At 37.8% G+C, this 20,462-nt stretch overlaps 3 long non-coding RNA genes across 4 annotated transcripts in view; 2 read left to right on the top strand and 1 right to left on the bottom strand.

Moving 5' to 3' along the window:
* Window positions 1-644: 644 nt before the first annotated feature.
* Window positions 645-20,462, top strand: part of LOC135971746 (uncharacterized) — a 44,542-nt gene continuing 24,724 nt past the window's right edge. Inside the window, exons 1-3 of one of the 2 annotated variants that reach the window (XR_012414701.1) lie at window positions 663-1,240; window positions 2,699-2,784; window positions 9,653-10,120. This is a non-coding gene — a long non-coding RNA (uncharacterized lncRNA). Of the gene's footprint in view, window positions 1,241-2,698; window positions 2,785-9,652; window positions 10,121-20,462 lie in introns of those variants that run through there. The other variant, XR_010587979.2, reaches the window with a different exon arrangement.
* LOC141407159 (uncharacterized) lies at window positions 14,633-20,266 on the top strand. Its single transcript, XR_012414702.1, has 2 exons — window positions 14,633-14,751; window positions 16,162-20,266. It is a non-coding gene; the product is annotated as an uncharacterized lncRNA (long non-coding RNA).
* On the bottom strand, window positions 19,165-20,121 carry LOC135971748 (uncharacterized). The gene is made up of 2 exons (XR_010587981.1): window positions 19,891-20,121; window positions 19,165-19,361 (listed from the first exon to the last, which is right to left on the bottom strand). It is a non-coding gene; the product is annotated as an uncharacterized lncRNA (long non-coding RNA).

Below are 20,462 nucleotides of genomic sequence, written 5' to 3'. Positions count from 1 at the left end.
ACAATCTGGATTTCTCTGAATGTTTCTCATGATTTTACTGAGCCATATAGATAGAGACATGTAATTGTCTATTTGTGAAGACAAGAAACAGCGAACAGGACATTATTTACAAATACAGATTTAGAGACCAAAACTAAGAAAGAAAAGTTTGCAAATGGAAAAAGGAAAATTAAAAATAATGGTAATGTTCACCAGGCTAATAAAAAGGGTAGGAATAGGGAAGTGAGCACCTGGGACACTACAAGATCGACAGTGTACTGCTTCCTAAGCTCAATAGTATAATTTTAAAAATATATATGTTTTATTTATTTGTTTTGTTGGCTTGTTTTATTTTTTTGGTTTTTTGGGTTTTGTTTGAGATGGAATTTCCCACTGTTGCCAAGCTGGAGTGCAGTGGCACAATCTCGGCTCCCTGCAAGCTCCACCTCCCGGGTTCAAGCGATTCTCCTGCCTCAGCCTCCCGAGTAGCTGGGATTACAGCCGCCCGCCACCACGCCCGGTTCATGTTTGTGTTTTGAGTAGAGACGGGGTTCCCCATGTTGGCCAGGATGGTCTTGACCTCGTGATCCACCCGCCTCAGCCTCCCAAAGTGTTGGGATTACAGGCATGAGCCACAGCGCCCGGGCTATTTATTTGTTTTTTTAAAATCTTTTTTTACAAAACTTTTGAATTTACAGAATAGTTAGAAGTACATACAGAGAGTTTACATATACTCAACACATAATTTCCCTTTTATAAATTCTTACATTCATTTGAAACACTTGTTGCAGTTGGTGAACCAATATTATACTTTATCATTCACCAACATTCATGATTGATCAGATATTCTGTTTTCATGTAACGTCCATATTCTGTTCCTGGATTCCGCTCAGGACACCACATCACATTTAGGTATGTTGTGCCAGTTTCTCAGATTTTTCCTATTTCTGATGTCATTGAAATCCCTCCTTTGGGATGTCTCTGGTGTTTTCCTAATGACTGGATGGCCGTTGTGGATTTAGCAGAGGAAAACCCCAGAGGGAAGGTTTTATTCTCATGATACTGTGACAAGAGTACATAGTATCAACATGCTCTATCACTTTTTTTTTCTTTTTTTTGAGATGGGTCTCATTCTGTTGCTCATGTTGGAGGGCAGTGGCGTGAACAAAGCTCACTGCAGCCTCGAACTCTTAGGCTTGAATGATCCTCCACCTCAACCTCTTGAGTAGATGGGACTGCAGGCATGTGCCACCACATCTGGGTGATTTCATTTTACTTTTACTTTTATAGAGGCAGAATCTCAAGACATTGCCCAGGCTGGTCTCTAAGCCCTGGCCCCAAGCGTTCCTCTCACCTCAGGCTCCCAAAGTGCTGGGATTACAGGTGTGAGCCACTGTGCCCAGCTGCTTTATCATGGTTAATGTTATTTGATCGCATGGATGAGGCAGTGTAGCTCAGTTTTCTTCACTATAAAATTAATATTATTCCTCTTTTCATGATGTACCTTTTGGAAAAAACATCACTATGCCCAGCGCATTCATAGAAAGTAGGAAATTATGCCCCATTTCCCTATGGGCAGACTTTCTATAAACATCATTTGAGTTTCTGTAAAAAGCATTTAACATTCTTTGGGCTGTTCTGGATCAGCTGCATCTTTCTGTGTGTTTTAGAATCAGTGGTCCAAGAACTGCTAAAAATGAAAAAAAATTAGAATTTTAGTAGGGCTTGTATTGATTCTGAAGATGTACTTAGAAAGTATAAGCATCCTGGTTAATACTTAATAGCTTTCTGATCGATGAAAATCTAGTTTATATAGTATATTACACTAATTCTTGTATTCATTTATTTAGGATTTCTTTAATACTTCAATATAATTTGTAATTTTCAGTACATATATCTTATTTTCAAATATATTTTCTTTTTGATGCCTTGTTAAATGAAATTATTTTGAGTGTCATTATTTGATTAGTTTGTATTGTATAAGAATGCAATTTATTACATTGATCATGCATACTGAATTTTGTTTTTGTTTCAATGTTATTTTAGTGGATTTTTTAGGATTTTCTATATATTAGGTTATGTCACTGGCCAACAGATTGTTTAACTTCTTCCCTTTCAATTTGGAAGACTTATATTTATTTTTCTATCCTACTTTTATAAATTATGTCCTCGAGCATAATGTTTAGTTGAAATAGTGGGAATAGGTAACCTTTTGTGTTTATAATTTTGGGAATATTACTGAGACCTACTTGATACCATGTGTTGTCATGTGAATATTTCATAGGTGCCTATTATAGGGAAGAACATTCCCTTTATGCAAAATTTGCTTAGTGTTTTTACTGTGAGTGGGTTTTTGAATTGGAAAGTGCTTATTCCATATTTTTAGATGTGATAATGAAAATTTTGTTGTTATATTAATATAGTTATTACACTAATTCTTTTTATATGTTTTACCAAACTTATGATCCTGAGTAAATAAATAAATTAGTGTTTAATTCTGTTTTACGATCCTGATTTGCGTTGAAACTATTTCCTTCAGAAGTATTGCCTAGGTATCCATAAAGCATATTAGTTTATAGTTTTCATTTTTTGGATTGTCTTTGTCTGGTTGTTACCTCAGAGAAAACTGCCTCATAGGACATGCTGCACACTGATCTCTTCTCTGTTATTTTATTTTTTTGGAGAAAGTTAGTAAAAAATTGCTCTTAATATTTTAAAGGTTTGGAATAATTCATCAGTGTAATCTTCTCAACCTGGTCAATCACATGAACTTCGAAGATGATTCCTCCCCAGCTGATCCTTCAGGTGAGACCTCAGCCTTGGCAATCATCTACATCTAGATTCCTGACCCAGAGAAACTGTGAGTAATTTGTGTGTACTTTTGAGCCACTAAGCTATGTGGTAATTGGCTATACTGCGATAAACAATAATACACTTGATGGTAAACATAGTATGTTATCCTTGATTAGATCCAAAAAGAGGAAAAATGGCATTAGTGGAAAACCTGGTAAAATATGAAGACAGTCAGTACTTTAGTTAATAGTTTTGCGCCTTTGTCAGTCTGTGAATTCTCACAGATAGTCTATGGTTATGGGTATGATATTAATGTTGCAGGAAATTTAAGGGTATATCCACTTTTTGTAGGATTTTAACAACTCTCTATAGATCTAAAATTAGTTCTAAATAAATAGAAGTGTAGACATGGCTCATATATTTGAGATCAGGTCTTCCTGTTAATTAAGTCTTCAGGGAACCTACAACTCATAGTACAAATGCAATAACATTACAAAATATAAATGAGATGAGTTTCTATTTTACTCACTCTATTCTTCAGGGAACACTAAAGCCCATTCTTCTTCTCAAGTATCCAAAACTAAAGTTGATCCAAGTAACAAGTGGATGGCATAAAAGATTGTGTGGAAACTATAATGCATCTACATCTTCACTTACTAATCGTAAAATGATTTGTATGATCATTCTTCACATGATTAGAATGACTATGGGAAAGAAGAAAAAGAAATGCAACTTTCTTGATTTAAAAATCGTATCTGTGCAAGAGTGGTGGCACACCCCTGTAGTCAGTCCCAGCTGCTAGGGAGGGTTGTTAGGATGATCATGTGATACCAGGAATCTGAGGCTGTGTAGCGTGCTATGATTGTGCCAGTGAATAACCATGCACTCCAGCCTGGGCAACATAGTGAAACCCCATTAAATAAATGAATTAAATAATACATAAATAAGTTACAGAGATCACTGTTTATATTTCTATTATTAGGGCTCAAATCCTCTAGATAGAGTTTTTGTTTGTTTGTTTGTTTGTTTGTTTGTTTTGCGTTGGAGTCTCACTCTGTCACCCAGGCTAGAGTGTAGTGGCGCGATCTCAGCTCACTGCAAGCTCCACCTCCCAGGTTGATGCCATTCTCCTGCCTCAGCCTCCCGAGTAGCTGGGACTACAGGTGCCTGCCACCACGCCTGGCTAATTTTTATGGTTTTGGTAGAAACGGGGTTTCACCGTGTTATCCAGGATGGTCTCGATCTCCTGACCTCATGGTCCTCCCGCCTCGGCCTCCCAAAGTGCTGGGATTACAGGCGTGATGAGCCACTGCACCAGGCCTGAGATTTTTCTTTATCTTTGGAGAACTACGACTCCAGGGCAAACTTTCAAGTAATGCTTTGCCGTTTTTACTTTCCCTCTCAAGGATTCCTGGGACTATACTTTGTAAAATTATCACACAGCATGTATTTTATTTTTACTTCTGTTTCCTGTTAAGGCCTCTCTGGATGGTGGCTATAACCTATAGCCTTGCCCAGTACGACTCAGGGTTTGGTACTGAATGTGCCTTTCATGGGATGCTTGCTTATCCTGATCGATGGCCTAAAGCCGAACTGTCCAGCTTACATCCAGGTATCCTTCTCAAAGAGTACTTGTTTATACTGTAAGACACCCTGTGGCTCCTGTCTGACCTGTATCTAGTTTATTTCTACCAAGGTAACCACTCTTTAGGACAGTGCTAAGTGGGAGAAAAGTGATGTCCATGTGTGTTCGTCAAGTGAAATACAGAGGAGACAACTCAACACAATGTGTATAATGGCGTTAGTAATGTATTACTAATCAATCCCAGTAAGAAGAGGCCAGCATTCCTTGAAGTACTAATGAAAACAGAAGAGCTCTCCAGGCCACACACTCATAAGCAGCAGGGGTGGTTGAGGAGGAACTAGAGAAAGACATGCTATTGCGCCATTTGTCTGAAGTCTTTATGGGTGTATTTGTCAGGTTTTTTTTTCCAGCGAGACAGAACTACAGGGGGGTAGATAGGTAGGTAGGTAGGTAGACAGAAACGTAGATGGAGAGTTGATAGATAGACAATAGTTAGATGAATGGCATTTTGTTTGGGGATTTACTCGTGTAACATTGTAGAGTCGGAGAATTCCCAAGACAGCCATCTGCGAGTTTAAGGACCTTGGATGCTGTAGCGTGATGGCTCAGTCCAAAGCTGAAATCTTCAGAACCAGGGAAGCTCTTGGTGTAATTCTCAGTTTGGGACCAAAGGCCTGAGAATCCAGGGACTGTGTATAAGTTCTGGAGTTTCAAGGTCATAGATCATGGAGTTGTATTTTCCAAGGGCAGGAAAAGGAGTATACTTTCTCCTGGAGAGAGAGAGGAAAACTTTAAAATGTCTGCATTTTTGGTTCTATTTGGTCCCCAAGGAAATTGTATGCTGCCTTCCCTCATTGAGGGTGGGTTTTTCCCATTAAATTCCCTGACTCATACCAACCTCCTCTGGAAACACCCTGGCAGAAACACCCAGAAGTATGCTTTACCAATTCTCCAGGTATTCTTTAATCCAGTCAGCACATTCAATTAACCATGACAAGTCCAGCACCTTTCTAGTTGGCACCTATATGTATCACCTTAAGCCATAACTAATCTTTAGATACAGACAATAACAAGGCAATAGTTCTACCTAACACGATGCAACCATCCTGTGTGCAACCAGAACACACTATACTATTTTTCTTAAGAGCAGTGGAAGTTTGTGGGTGATGTTTACTCTTCTCCTGATACCCCATAACTTCAATACAAGTATGTTAAATTGCTAACACTTAACTGTTAGTATCAAGTTAACACAGTCTTGTGTTTTGTGACAAAAGAAGAAATAAAAACAATGTTATTTGCCTAATATATGGATATATAACATGCAAATATATTCTTAACAAAGTAGATAGGAAATACTAGTGACTATTTTAATCCTTGTTTCTGTAACTGGTCACCTGGTCCTGTCTGGTATGTATGCATGTATTTATTTTATCATTTTTTTTTAATTTTTTTAAAATTTTTTGACACCGAATCTCACTCTGTCTCCTAGGCTGGAGTGTAGTGACATGATCTCGGCTCACTGCAAGCTCCGCCTCCCTGGTTCACACCATTCTTCTGCCTCACTGAATAGCTGGGACTACAGGCGCCCGCCACCACGCCCAGCTAATTTTTTGTATTTTTAGTAGAGACGGGGTTTCACCGTGTTAACCAGGATGGTCTTGATCTCCTGCCCCCGTGATCCACCTGCCTCAGCCTCCCAGAGTGCTGGGATTGCAGGCATGAGCCACTGTGCCCAGCCCTGTCTGGTATTTATAACTCCCTTCTACTGCTACCCATTCTGTATTCTCTTTTCCTTCAGCAATTCCCTTTGCTGGTCCTGGGTTTTTAGCAGGGAGGGTGATGCAAACCTTCATTCCTGAAACATCTGGAGCAGTTGTATTCTTGTCTGGAATGGTTGTAATAATCCATTGAACTTAATAACAGGGAATAGTAATACTAAGAGTTTGTTTTAGTCCATTTTCTGTTACTGATAACAGAATACCTGAAACTGGGTAGTTGATAAAGAAAACACATGTATTTCATACAGTTATGGAGATTGAAAAGTCCAAGGGTGACAGGTTGTATGTGGCGAGATCCTGTTGCTGGTTGGGACTCTCTGAAGAGTTCTGAAGTCTACAGGGTATCATATGGCAATGGAGTATAGCTTGCTGATGTGCAAGATCATGTCTCCCTTCTTATAAGCCAGTCTTCTCTCATAATAGACTATAATTCTTTAAATATTAATGTATTGATCCATGAAGGGATTAATTCTCTTATAGGATCAAACTCTTCATGATCCAATCACCTTTTAAAGGCCTCACAATTCAACACTGCCATGTTAGGGATGAAATTTCAGCATAAATTTGGAAAGGAAGCAATATTCCAACCTTAGCACTACACTTCTGACTCTCTAAAAATCACACCTGTCACAAAAATTTTATTTCATTCCTATAGTTCCAAGGCTTAAATTGTTCCAGCACCAACAGAAAGTTCTAAAATCTAAAGTCTCCTCTGTCAGCCCATGAAATCAAAACAAGTTTTCTTGATACAAAACTCGGCAGTTGGGTTGTTAATGCCCACTGGCTTCATGTTGGCAGCTCTCCAGATAGAGCCACTTTACCAAGATACGGGAATTACTATAAAGAAAATTTTATACATGTAGAGCCAGCTAAAAGAGAGAGCAGAGTTTTCATATTACTCAAAACTGCTTCTCCAAATACTCAGAAACTAGAGTTTTTATAGATACTTTTGTGGGCAGGGGGTTAGAGAAAGGGACATGAGGATTGGTTGGGTCAGGGATGAACTCTTAGGAAGTCAAAGCCATCTTCTTTGCTGACTCACCTGCTGGGTGGGGGCCACATATCCAGATGAGCCAGTTTACTGGTTTGGGTGGTACCCACTGATCTGTCAGAATGCAAGTTATGAGAAATACCTCAAACACCAATCTTAGATTTCACAATAGTAATGTTATGTATAGAAGCCATTGGGGAGTTAGTTAATCTTGTGGCCTCTGATTGTATGACTCCCGAGCCATGCTTTCTAATAAAGTGGTTAATTTGTTAGTTTTACAAAGGTGATTGTGGTCCCCAAACAATGAGTGGTTTTGTTTCAGGGAGAAGCTGTTATTATCTTTGTTTCAAAAAACAAAATTATTATCTTTGCTTCTTCCAAAGTTGGTTTTGTTTTTGCCCAGGAATAAACAAGGGCCGCTTGGAGGTTGAATGCAAGATGAAGTCACTTAGGTCGTATCTCTCTCCCTGTCATAATTTTCTCAATTACTGTTTTTGCAAATGGGATTTCAATTTCCCCTTCTGAGTTTCATTGCATCTTATTCTTAAGGTGTGAGGTACAGAGTTGGGAAAAGGCCAAAGACCATTCTAACTTCTTTCTGCTGACAAGGGGTGTACTTGAGATAGGGTTTGGCCCCAGAGTAAATGGAATGAAACTGCTTTGTAGCTGTCTGCATGTATTCACAGATGCCTGGTTGGGGTTCCTAGGCTTGCATGACAGATGTTAGTACTGTCATCCACAGTTTTAGTACAGCACTTAAGTGAACAGCAAACTATAGGATAATGGGTCCTGATATAAGGAGTTGAAGTCCTAGCTTCAGAAGTCCTTATGTAATTTGTCTAAATCCCTGAGGGATTAGAGTGAATAGCCCTAAGAACCAATCAGACATGGGGTCAACAGTCAAGAGAGATTTGGGTCAGAGGTTGTTAGAAAGACAAATTGGGGTAAACAGGAAAGAGCAAATTTAAATATACCATCTCATATCTTTTTAGTTAGTTTCCTAGTTCTCAGAATATATCCTATCTCTGTTTCATTCCAGGAGGTGTCACTGCAAATGAAGGAGGCTCCCTTATGTGATTAAGGCAAAAAATATTTTTAACAACAGGCATTTGTAGGGAAATAGAAAATAATAACAAAGGTTAATGTTGGGCACAACGTATCCAGATGTTAGATTCAAAGCATTTTTAAGTTGCAAAGGAGGATAGCGATGACAATCTCACGTATTTTTCATCTGTATCTCCAGGGATAAGCTTCAGCATGCAGGGCCTCCGGAAGAAAGTCGTAGCCATTTCATTGAGTCCAGGTCAGAAAAGTGGGAAAAAAATGTGGTTGTATTAGTTTGAGAACTTTACCTCTGAGAGATTTCAGAATTCATTCCAAAGTGCAGAAAATAATAAGAAACTCAAAAACAATGGAGAAGACTAGAATCTAACAACAAGTGTGCTATAGTATTTTTCTGAAATATAACATTTCGCTCCCTAGTTTTCATTTTTATTTAAGACATACCATAGTAAGACATATTTATTTGCAAAATAAGTTTTGGTATTATTGTAGTTAGCCTGATTATTTGTGTAAAGTTCAGCAAGAATAATTATTTCCCATATTAGCTCTTTCTAAACTGGGTTTACTGCAACTTTGTTCCCTAAGGAACTTCAGATTGGACTTTTTTAAAGCCTTGAAGGGATGTATCTGTGCCTGCAAATACTCATACACATTGGTTGAATTTCTCTCTTCTTCAGCTCCCAAGATAATTTGGGAATCATAGGCCTGTCAGAATGTGACAGTTTTTACTTACCACAGATCAGGAACCCTGTACAATTCCTGTGTAGATAGTTATGAGGCCAGTTTCTTCAAGGGGCTTTTATCATCTCTGTTGGTCAACTTTAATTCCTCAAGCCTGTCTGTCTGTATTTGAAATAAGCCATTCCACTGGTAAAATAACCATATCTTTGGTAAAATAATCTGTGCCTCCAGTTGTGTTCTGTTACAAAAGAAATCAGATTCTTACTGTACTTAGGTAAATAACTATATCTCCTTGGTATGGAATCCTCATAAGTAGTTTTCAAATTTTGGAGAAATCAAGTAGAGAATATGAAATATCTTTCAAGTTTTGCTCACAGGAATATACTTTACTCAATCATGAGAAGCTGTAAATAGCTGGAAAGAAAAATGTTGTCTTGACTCTGAGAAATGACAAAAAGGCTCAGAAACTTTTCAAGCAACAAGTCATAAAAGGATTATGTTGGTCTTCTATTAGTTCAGTCCATGAAGTTAACTTTGTCTGACCTTGAGCCAGCAGTCCTCATAAACATACACTATCTGTGAGAGTCCTAGAAGCTTGTTTTGTTTTTTTCCTATTTCAATGCCCCAGTCTTTAGTTATGAGAAACCTGTATTCATGAGAACATTTCAAAGAGCAAACACCTTTTGAATAGTTTTAAAAAAAAGAACCACAGTAATCTGTGGATGACAATTATCTCAGCACAGCCACTGTTTTATTAATTTTACTTTGATTTTTTTGAGACAGGGTCTCAAGCCACCCAGGCTGGAGTGCAGTGGCACAATTATGGCTCACTGTAGCCTCACCTTCCTGGGATCAAGCGATCCTCTTCAGCCTCCAGAGGAGCTGGGACCACAGGCAAGTGCTACCACATACAGCTAATTTTTTCATTTTTTTGTAGCGATAAGGTCTCACTATCTTGCTCACACTGATCTCAAATAGCTGAGCTCAAGCAATCCTCCCATCTTAGCCTCCCTAAAGTTCTAGTATTACAGGCACGAGCCACAGTGCCCAGTGAGGACATTACAGGCATGAGCCACTGTGTCCAACGAGGCCATTGTTAAAGACACAGTCGACAAAGAAATTTGGTCATTTCTGTGGAACATAACAATTTAACATAATAAACATAATTATTACTGATAACATATATGAAGACATATTAGAATTATAGGAACCATATAAATTTGGAATACATCCTAATAACATATTTATATAAATATAACCCAAAGAAAGTTAAACATAATTTTGTATTTGACAATGTTTTCTGTAGGTTAATATGCCAAATAAACTAAATATGTCTCTTTTGAACTTCAGGGGACCTAATACTTAAAAGACTAATGAGTTAAAAGAAAAATTCTTAGTTTATAATTTTATTTTTCAAAGTTTGCGAGTGTTAAAGGCTTAAAACACTTCATATCACCAAATAGAATCCCAGATAACCACAAATCATTTGCTTAGCCAAAATGATAGCTCAAAAATTTTAAAAGGCAAATGCATTATTAATTGGGTGAGAGGAGACTCTGCTCTCCCAACAACAGGACCAAATAAAGTCAGCATGAGGCCATCTGAATCTGTATCTTCTCTCTCCCCTACTTTTTTCAGTTTATTTAGAAGACAAATAAAAGATATTTTATTATCTCTCAGTATTATACAGAAATCTTGTTTAAAGAGAAAACCAAATTTTACCTTTGCATTAATATTTTATTAATGTCAAACCCAATTTTTACATAAAACCTTATAAAGAAACCTATCGAATCTAAATCAGTTTGACTCTAACTGTTTACAGCTTTCTACTAAACAACTGATTAATGGTCAATGAAAACTCTGTTTATCGCACATAAGCGTGCAGATTCTGGGCCTGTGTCATTGTGATTTTTACATTAAAGATCATTGTGTAGAAAAACTAAGTAACCCGCTTCAAGTTTTGGCAAGCTACTCACACTCACACACAGAACTTTCTTTACAAGACCAATCTTCTACAAACCTTTTAAAGCTTGCATAAACCTTACGTTTTATCCTATTATTTTTTTAACTTAAGACAATTTTTAAAACCTCTAATTTAGACAAGATTACTTTTTAAAACAAAAATCGTATCTTTAGGTCTTTTATAATTTTTTATAAAAAGACATTTTACAATTTTTATATGCCTTGAATGTAAATGTTTTCTCAGTAGTATCAATTACATGTGTTACAGTGTTAAATCTTCACAACTTTTATTTTAGGTGAAAGCAGTTTTAATTTCATACCAAGTGCAGAGCGTAGGACACAGGACAGAAATGAAGATAATGTCTGACTCTTTCCAACATACCTAGGGGGCATGGCTAACTCAACATGTCCCCAAGCTTTACCTAGAAGCTACTGGCTCTAATGCAGGCAGGTTGGACAATTACAAAAAGTCACAGATATTTATAACTTTAAAACAGCAAAGAGAATATCTGACCTGCCTAATTTAGACCAAATGTCTAAATGTTGAAGAAATAATGTTATTGTACCCGTAATCTTTAGAGCTATCTTTATTATTCAAAGATTATTAGAGTCATGTGAACTACAAAGCATTGTAGTTAATTTTTTTGATAAAATATTTTATTTAAGTGCATATATATGCCAATTAGAGCTCTTTTATATAGTTTGTTAGCAAAATATTATATATATGAAGCATATAAATACACAGACATAGAGGAGCAGATCTGGTAAAGTTATATGGATTCTTCTTTTGTCAGTTTTTAAGTTTTTCTTTTTCATTTTAGATCATCAGTCTCTTGATTACCTGTTCCCTGCCCCAAACAGTTTTTAACCAGTCAGTTCCAAATTTTTATTTTAAAGGGATAAATCTTAGGTGAAATAAAATACATAATTTATATTTTATTTAAAGCAAGGAAAAATGTGGGGGTTTCAGTCAGGATGACCAGGAAAGGCAGACACTCTTCAATTTGGAGATTTGCAGATTGGTTAACTTGAGGTTGATATTAGATGCTGGCAGGAGTCTGTCTTCTTTAGATGAGCTACATGTATCCAGGAGTCAATTCCTTGTACCTTAACACCACAAAGGTTAGTTAATAGCACCTGATAAGAACTTTTTCAGGGTGTTGGAGGTGGTGATACACCTCACAGTGATTAATTTTTTTAGCTTTGATAGGCCACAGCAATAAGTCAGAGACTTAATTTAGATTTCAATTTTGGAGATGTCTGTCAAAGATGTTAGAAAGCTTAAAATATTTGATCAAAAGAAAACTACAGGTCCTTGTAAAACAATAGTTATTCATTTAACCAAAGTGATCATTGACAGACTTTAAAGGCAATACAGAAAGTTACACATGTGTAAAAACCTTACTCCTTTCAAATTTCATAGGTTTTTAAAAACCAATTAAACACTTTATAAGGGCAATATAGGAACTATCTTGATGAAATGTAAACTCTTGTTTCTTAAGGCAGTTACCAAAAAGTCAAAGGAAAACCCTTTTTAGGGACTGCCTCTCCTTAGGGGAAAGCCCGTTGAGATGATCTGGAAGTACAACTGATAATAAAAAGTGCTTGAATTTAGTCAAACATGGGAAGAGTGTGTACACGGATATGAGTAGAACTAGGGAATAGATGACTCTTAGTAGCTGCATGGTAACTTTCCTGATGACAGTGAAAATTTAGACACACACACACAAAATAGAACCCCAAAATTATAGAATCAAGTTATCCTGGAGGAAAACACTGCTTTTATAGACCTCTAAGATAAAATATTTCAGCATCAGGCCACAACATTTAGAACTAAGAAAAGTTACAGGAGCTGACAGGAAGCTGAAGGATAGAGTTACCCCAGGCCACGTCAAAGGGAGAAAAAGCTGATAGCAGCAAGACAACAATTGAACATTTGAGATATGAATCTCAGAAGTTTTCAAAAGAAATCGATTATGGAATAGAAAATCAAAATTTCTTGTCATTTTATTAAGAGCAAATTGATACCTTAAGAAAATATTGGTTTAATATAGGGGACCATTCTTTAGAAAGACTATTATAAACAATTCCTTTTTAATTATACCTAATTTCATTACATACAAAATTCCTTTTATAAATTCCCCTTCACAATCCTTATCATGACTTACACAGACAATCTTTCACATGGTTAGACTGTATACTTGTCCACTGGTACCTGTTCCTTTTTAAAATTTTTTTTCGATTTTCTTTTTCTAGATTAACCTTGTAATAAGAACCTGTTTCTTAAATAACCAGTCATTTTCCTTTAGGAGAATAATTTACCATGCAAGATTCTTTCTCGTATAAAATTACTCTTTTTTCTTGATAACCTTCCTTACCAAAACTACATGTTCTTGTCTATATCTTTCTTCACATCTCTCTTCACCATTTACTGCTTCCTTTCTGGTTTGTTTCATAAATAACCTTTTCAAACTCATTGTGATTTTTACATTAACGATCATTCTGTAGAAAAACTAAGTAACCCACTTCAAGTAAAATATGAAGACAGTCAGCACTTTAGTTAATAGTTTTGTGCCTTTGTCAGTTTGTGAGTTTTCACAGATAGTCTGGTTATGTGTATGATATTAATGTTGCAGGAAATTGAAGGGTATATCCACTTTTTGTAAGATTTTGACAACTCTCTTTAATCTAAAATTATTTCAAAATAAATAGAAGTGTAGACATGGCTCATGTATTTGAGATCAGGTCTTCCTGTTAATGAAGCCTTCATGGAACCTAAAACTCATGGTACAAATGCAATAACATTATAAAATATAAATGAGATGAGATTCTATTTTACTCACTCTATTCTTCAGGGAACACTAAAGCCCATTCTTCTTCTCAAGTATCCAAAACTAAAGTTGATCCAAGTAAGTAGTGGACAGCATAAAAGATTGTGTGGAAACCATAATGCATCTACATCTTCAGTTACTAATCATAAAATGATTTGTATGATCATTCTTCACATGATTAGAATGACTATGGGAAAGAAGAAAAAGAAATGCAACTTTCTTGATTTAAAAATTGTATCTGTGCAAGAGTGGTGGCACACCCCTGTAGTCAGTCCCAGCTGCTAGGGAGGGTTGTTAGGATGATCATGTGATACCAGGAGTCTGAGTCTGTGTAGTGTGCTATGATTGTGCCAGTGAATAACCATGCACTCCAGCCTGGGCAACATAGTGAAACCCCGTTAAATAAATAAATTAAATAAATACATAAATAAGTTACAGAAATCATTGTTTGTGTTTCTATTATTGGGGCTCAAATCCACTAGATAGAGTTTTTTTTGTTGTTGTTTTTGTTTTTTGAGTTGGAGTCTCACTCTGTCACCCAGGCTAGAGTGCAGTGGCGTGATCTCAACTCACTGCAAGCTCCACCTCCCAGGTTGATGCCATTCTCCTGCCTCAGCCTCCCGATTAGCTGGGACTACAGGTGCCTGCCACCACGCCCGGCTAATTTTTTTGGTTTTGGTAGAAACGGGGTTTCACCGTGTTAGCCAGGATGGTCTCGATCTCCTGACCTCATGGTCCACCCGCCTCAGCCTCCCAAAGTGCTGGGATTACAGGCGTGATGAGCCACTGCACCAGGCCTGAGATTTTTCTTTATCTTTGGAGAACGACGACTCCAGCGCAAACTTTCAAATAATGCTTTGCCATTTTTACTTTCCCTCTCAAGGATTCCTGGAACTATAGTTTGTAAAATTATCACACAGCATGTGTTATACTTTTACTTCTGTTTGCTGTTAAGGCCTCTCTGGACAGTGGCTATAACCTATAGCCTTGCCCAGTACGACTCAGCGTTTGGTACTGGCTGTGCCTTTCATGGGATGCTTGCTAATCCTGATCGATGGCCTGAAGCCGAACTGTCCAGCTTACATCCAGGTATCTTTCTCAAAGAGTACTTGTTTATACTGTAAGACACTCTGTGGCTCCTGTCTTACCTGTGTCTAGTTTATTTCTACCAAGGTAACCACTCTTTAGGAGACTGCTAAGTAGGAGAAAAGTGATGTCCATGTGTGTTCGTCAAGTGAAATTCAGAGGAGGCAACTCAACACAATGTGTATAATGGCATTAGTAATGTATTACTAACCAATCACAGTAAGAAGAGGCCAGCATTTCTTGAAGTGCCAATGAAAAGAGAGGAGCTCTCCAGGCCACACACTCATAAGCAGCAGGGGTGGTGGAGGAGCCACTAGGGAAAGACATGGTATTGTGCCATTTGGCTGAAGTCTTTATGGGTGTATTTGTCAGGTTTTTTTTTCCAGCGAGACAGAACTACAGGGGGGTAGATAGGTAGGTAGACAGATACGTAGATGGAGAGTTGATAGATAGACAATAGTTAGATGAATGGCATTTTGTTTGGGGATTTACTCGTGTAACATTGTAGAGTCGGAGAATTCCCGAGACAGCCATCTGCGAGTTTAAGGACCTTGGATGCTGTAGCGTGATGGCTCAGTCCAAAGCTGAAATCTTCAGAAGCAGGGAAGGTCTTGGTGTAATTCTCAGTTTGGGATCAATGGCCTGAGAATCCAGGGCATTTACTGGTATAAGTTCTGGAGTTTCAAGGTCATAGATCATGGAGTTGTATTTTCCAAGGGCAGGAAAAGGAGTGTACTTTCTCCTGGAGAGAGACAGGAAAACTTTTAAAAATTTTTTCGTTTTTGGTTCTATTTGGTCCCCAAGGAGATTGTATGCTGCCTTCCCTCATTGAGGGTGGGTTTTTCCCACTAAATTCCCTGACTCATACCAACCTCCTCTGGAAACACCTTGGCGGACACACCCAGAAGTAATGCTTTACCAATTCTCTAGGTATTCTTTAATCCAGTCAGCACATTCAATTAACCATGACAAGTCCAGCACCTTTCTAGTTGGCACCTATATGTATCACCTTAAGCCATAACTAATCTTTAGATACAGACAATAACAAGGCAATAGTTCTACCTAACATGATGCAACCATCCTGTGTGCAACCAAAACACACTATACTATTTGTCTTAAGAGCAGTAGAAGTTTGTGGGTGATGTTTACTCTTCTCCTGATACCCCATAACTTCAATACAAGTATGTGAAATTCCTAACACTTAACTGTAGTATCAAGTTAACACATTTTGTGTTTTGTGATAAAAGAATAAGAGAGAAATAAAAACAATGTTATTTGCCTAGTATATTGATATATAACATGCAAATGTATTCTTTTTTTTTCTGTGTTTTTATGCTTGTATTATGCATATGTCTGAATCCATATTTTTTTTCTCTTTTTCTGTCTTTTTTTAAATTATTATTATACTTTAAGTTCTAGGGTACATGTGCATAACGTGCAGGTTTGTTACATATGTATACTTGTGCCATGTTGCTGAGCTGCACCCATCAACTCGTCAGCACCCATCAACTCGTCATTTACATCAGGTATAACTCCCAATGCAATCCCTCCCCCCTCCCCCATTCCCCGTCCCCATGATAGGCCCCGGTGTGTGATTTTCCCCTTCCTGAGTCCAAGTGATCTCATTGTTCAGTTCCCACCTAAGAGTGAGAGCATGCGGTGTTTGGTTTTCTGTTCTTGTGATAGTTTGCTAAGAATGATGATGCAGTATGGCAATTCCTCAAGGATCTAGAACTAGATGTACCATATGACCCAGCCATCCCATTACTGGGTATATACCCAAAGGATTATAAATCATGCTTCTATAAAGACACATGCAGACGTATGTTTATTGTGGCACTATTCACAATAGCAAAGACTTGGAATCAACCCAAATGTCCATCAGTGACAGACTGGATTAAGAAAACATGGATGCAAATGTATTCTCAACAAAGTAGGTAGGAAATACTAGTGACAATTTTAATCCTTGTTTCTGTAACTGGTCACCTGGTCCTGTCTGGTATGTATGTATGTATTTATTTGATTTTATTTTCTATTTTTTATTTTTTGACACAGAATCTCACTCTGTCTCCCAGACTGGAATGCAGTGACGTGATCTTGGCTCACTGCAAACTCCACCTCCCTGGTTCACACCATTCTTCTGCCTTAGCCTGCTGAGTAGCTGGGACCACAGGCACCTGCCATCACGCCCAGCTAATTTTTTGTATTTTAGTAGAGATGGGATTTCACCGTGTTAGCCAGGATGGTCTCAATCTCTTGACCATGTGATCCATCCGCCTCGGCCTCCCAAAGTGCTGGGATTACAGGCGTGAGCCACTGTGCCTGGCCCTGTCTGGTATTTATAACTCCCTTCTACTGCTACTCATTCTGTATTCTCTTTGTCTTCAGCAAGCCACTTTGCTGGTCCTGGGTCTCTACCTGGCAGGGTGATGCAAACCTTCATTCCTGAAACATCTGGAACAGTTGTATTCTTGTCTGGAATAGTTGTAATAATCCATTGAACTTAATAACAGGGAATAGTAATACTAAGACTTTTAGTCCATTTTCTGTTACTGATAACAGAATACCTGAAACTGGGTAGTTGATAAAGAAAACACATGTATTTCATACAGTTATGGAGACTGAAAAGTCCAAGGGTGACAGGTTGTATGTGGCGACATCCTGTTGCTGGTTGGGACTCTCTGAAGAGTTCTGAAGTCTACAGGGTATCATATGGCAATGGAGTAGCGCTTGCTGACATGCAAGATCATGTCTCCCTTCTTATAAGCCACTCTTCTCTCATAATGGACTATTAATCTTTAAATATTAATGTATTGATCCATGAAGGGATTAATTCACTGATGGGGTCAAACTCTTCATGATCCAATCACCTTTTAAAGGCCTCACAATTCAACACTGCCATGTTAGGGATGAAATGTCAGCATAAATTTGGAAAGGAAGCAATATTCCAGCCCTAGCACTGCACTTCTGACTCTCTAAAAATCACACCTGTCACAAAAGTTTCATTTCATACCTATAGTTCCAAGGCTTAAATTGTTCCAGCACCAACAGAAAGTTCTAAAATCTAAAGTCTCCTCTGTCAGCCCATGAAATCAAAACAAGTTTTCTTGAGACAAAACTAAGCAGTTGGGTTGTTAATGCCCACTGGGTTCATATTGGCTGCTGCCCAGATAGAGCCACTTTACCAAGATAAGGGAATTACTATGGAGAAAATTTTATACATGTAGAGCCAGCTAAAAGAGAGAGCAGAGTTTTCATATTACTCTAAACTGCTTCTCCAAATACTCAGAGGCTAGAGTTTTTATAGATAGTTTTGTGGGCAGAGGGTTAGAGAAAGGGACATGCTGATTGGTTGGGTCAGGGATGAACTCTTAGGAAGTCAAAGCCATCTTCTTTGCTGACTCAGCTCCTGGGCGGGGGCCACATATCCAGATGAGCCAGTTTACTGGTTTGGGTGGCACCCACTGATCTGTCACAATGCAAGTTATGAGAAATACCTCAAACACCAATCTTAGGTTTTACAATAGTAATGTTATGTATAGGAACCATTGGGGAGTTAATTAATCTTGTGGCCTCTGATTGTATGACTCCCGAGCCATGCTTTCTCATACGGTGGTTAATTTGTTAGTTTTACAAAGGTGATTGTGGTCCCCAAACAATGAGTGGTTTTGTTTCAGGGAGGAGCTGTTATTATCTTTGTTTCAAAATTAAGCTACAAAGTAAATTTCTTCCAAAGTGGGTTTTGTTTTTGCCCAGCAATAAACAAGGGCTGCTTGGAGGTTGAATGCAAGATGAAGTCCCTTAGGTCATTATCTCTCTCCCTGTCGTAATTTTCTCAATTACTGTTTTTGCAAATGGGATTTCAATTTCCCCTTCTGAGTTTCATTGCATCTTATTCTTAAGGTGTGAGGTACAGAGTTGGGAAAAGGCCAAAGACCATTCTTCCTGCTGACAAGGGGTATACTTGAGGTAGGGTTTGGCCCCAGAGTAAATGGAATGAAACTGCTTTGTAGCTGTCTGCATGTATTCGCAGATGCCTGGTTGGGGTTCCTAGGCTTGCATGACAGATGTTAGTACTGTCATCCACAGTTTTAGTACAGCACTTAAGTGAACAGCAAACTCTAGGATAATGGGTCCTAATATAAGGAGTGGAAGTCCTAGCTTCAAAAGTCCTTATATAATTCGTCTAAATCCCTGAAGGATTAGAGTGAATAGCCCTAAGAACCAATCAGACATGGGGTCAACAGTCAAGAGAGATTTGGGTCAGAGGTTGTTAGAAAGACAAATTGGGATAAACAGGAAAGAGCAAATTTAAATATACCATCTCATATCTTTTTAGTTAGTTTCCTAGTTCTCAGAATATATCCTAGCTGTATTTCATTCCAGGAGTTGTCACTGCAAATGAAGGAGGCTCCCTTATGTGATTAAGGCAAAAAATATTTTTAATAACAGGCATTTGTATGGAAATAGAAAATAATAACAAAGGTTGATGTTGGGCACAATGTATCCAGATGTTAGATTCAAAGCATTTTTAAGTTGCAAAGGAGGATAGCGATGACAATCTCACGTATTTTTCATCTGTATCTCAAGGGATAAGCTTCAGCATGCAGGGCCTCCGGAAGAAGGTCGTAGCCATTTCATTGAGTCCAGGGCAGAAAAGGGGAATAAAAATGTGAATGTATTAGTTTGAGAACTTTACCTCTGAGAGATTTCAGGATTCATTCCAAAGTGCAGAAAATAATAAAAAGCTCAAAAACAATGTACAAGACTAGAATCTAACAACAGGTGTGCTGTAGTATTTTTCTGAAATATAATGTTTTGCTCTCTAGTTTTCATTTTTATTTAAGACATATCATAGTAGGACACATGTATTTGCAAAATAAGTTTTGGTATTATTATAGTTAGCCTGATTATTTGTGTAAAGTTCAGCAAGAATAATGATTTCCCATATTAGCTCTTTCTAAACTGGGTTTGCTGGAACTTTGTTCCCTAAGGAATCTCGGATTGGACTTTTTTAAAGCCTTGAAGGGATGTATCTGTGCCTGTAAATACTCATACACACTGGTTGAATTTCTCACTTCTTCAGCGCCCAAGATAATTTGGGAATCATAGGCCTGTCAGAATGTGACAGTTTTTACTTACCACAGGTCAGGAACCCTGTGCAAGGCCTCTGTAGATAGTTACGAGGCCACTTTCTTCAAGAGGCTTTTATCATCTCTGTTGTTCAACTTTAATTCCTCAAGCCTGTCTGTTTGTATTTGAAAGTAGGCCATTCCACTGGTAAAATAACCATGTCTTTGGTAAAATAATCTGTGCCTCCAGTTGTCTTCTGTTACAAAAGAAATCAGATTCTTATTGTACTTAGGTAAATAACTATATCTCCATAGTATAGAATACTGATAAATAGTTTTCAAATTTTGGAGAAATCAAGTAGAGAATATGAACTATCTTTCAAGTTTTGCTCACGGGAATATACTTTAGTCAATCATGAGAAGCTGTAAATAGCTGGAAAGAAAAATGTTGTCTCGATTCTGAAAAATGACAAAAAGGCTCAGCAACTTTTCAAGCAACAAGTCATAAAAGGATTATTTCGGTTTTCTATTAGTTCAGTCCATGAAGTTAACTTTGTCTGACCTTGAGCCAGCAGTCCTGATAAACATACAGCTATCTGTGAGAGTCCTGGAAGTTTGTTTTGGTTTTTTTTTTCGTATTTC

The sequence above is a fragment of the Macaca fascicularis genome, chromosome 7 (assembly GCF_037993035.2).
Source record: "Macaca fascicularis isolate 582-1 chromosome 7, T2T-MFA8v1.1".
Classification (NCBI taxonomy): Eukaryota; Metazoa; Chordata; class Mammalia; order Primates; family Cercopithecidae; genus Macaca; species Macaca fascicularis.
The sequence above is the reverse complement of the archived record's forward strand: the minus strand, read 5'-3'. Positions and strand labels throughout refer to the sequence as shown.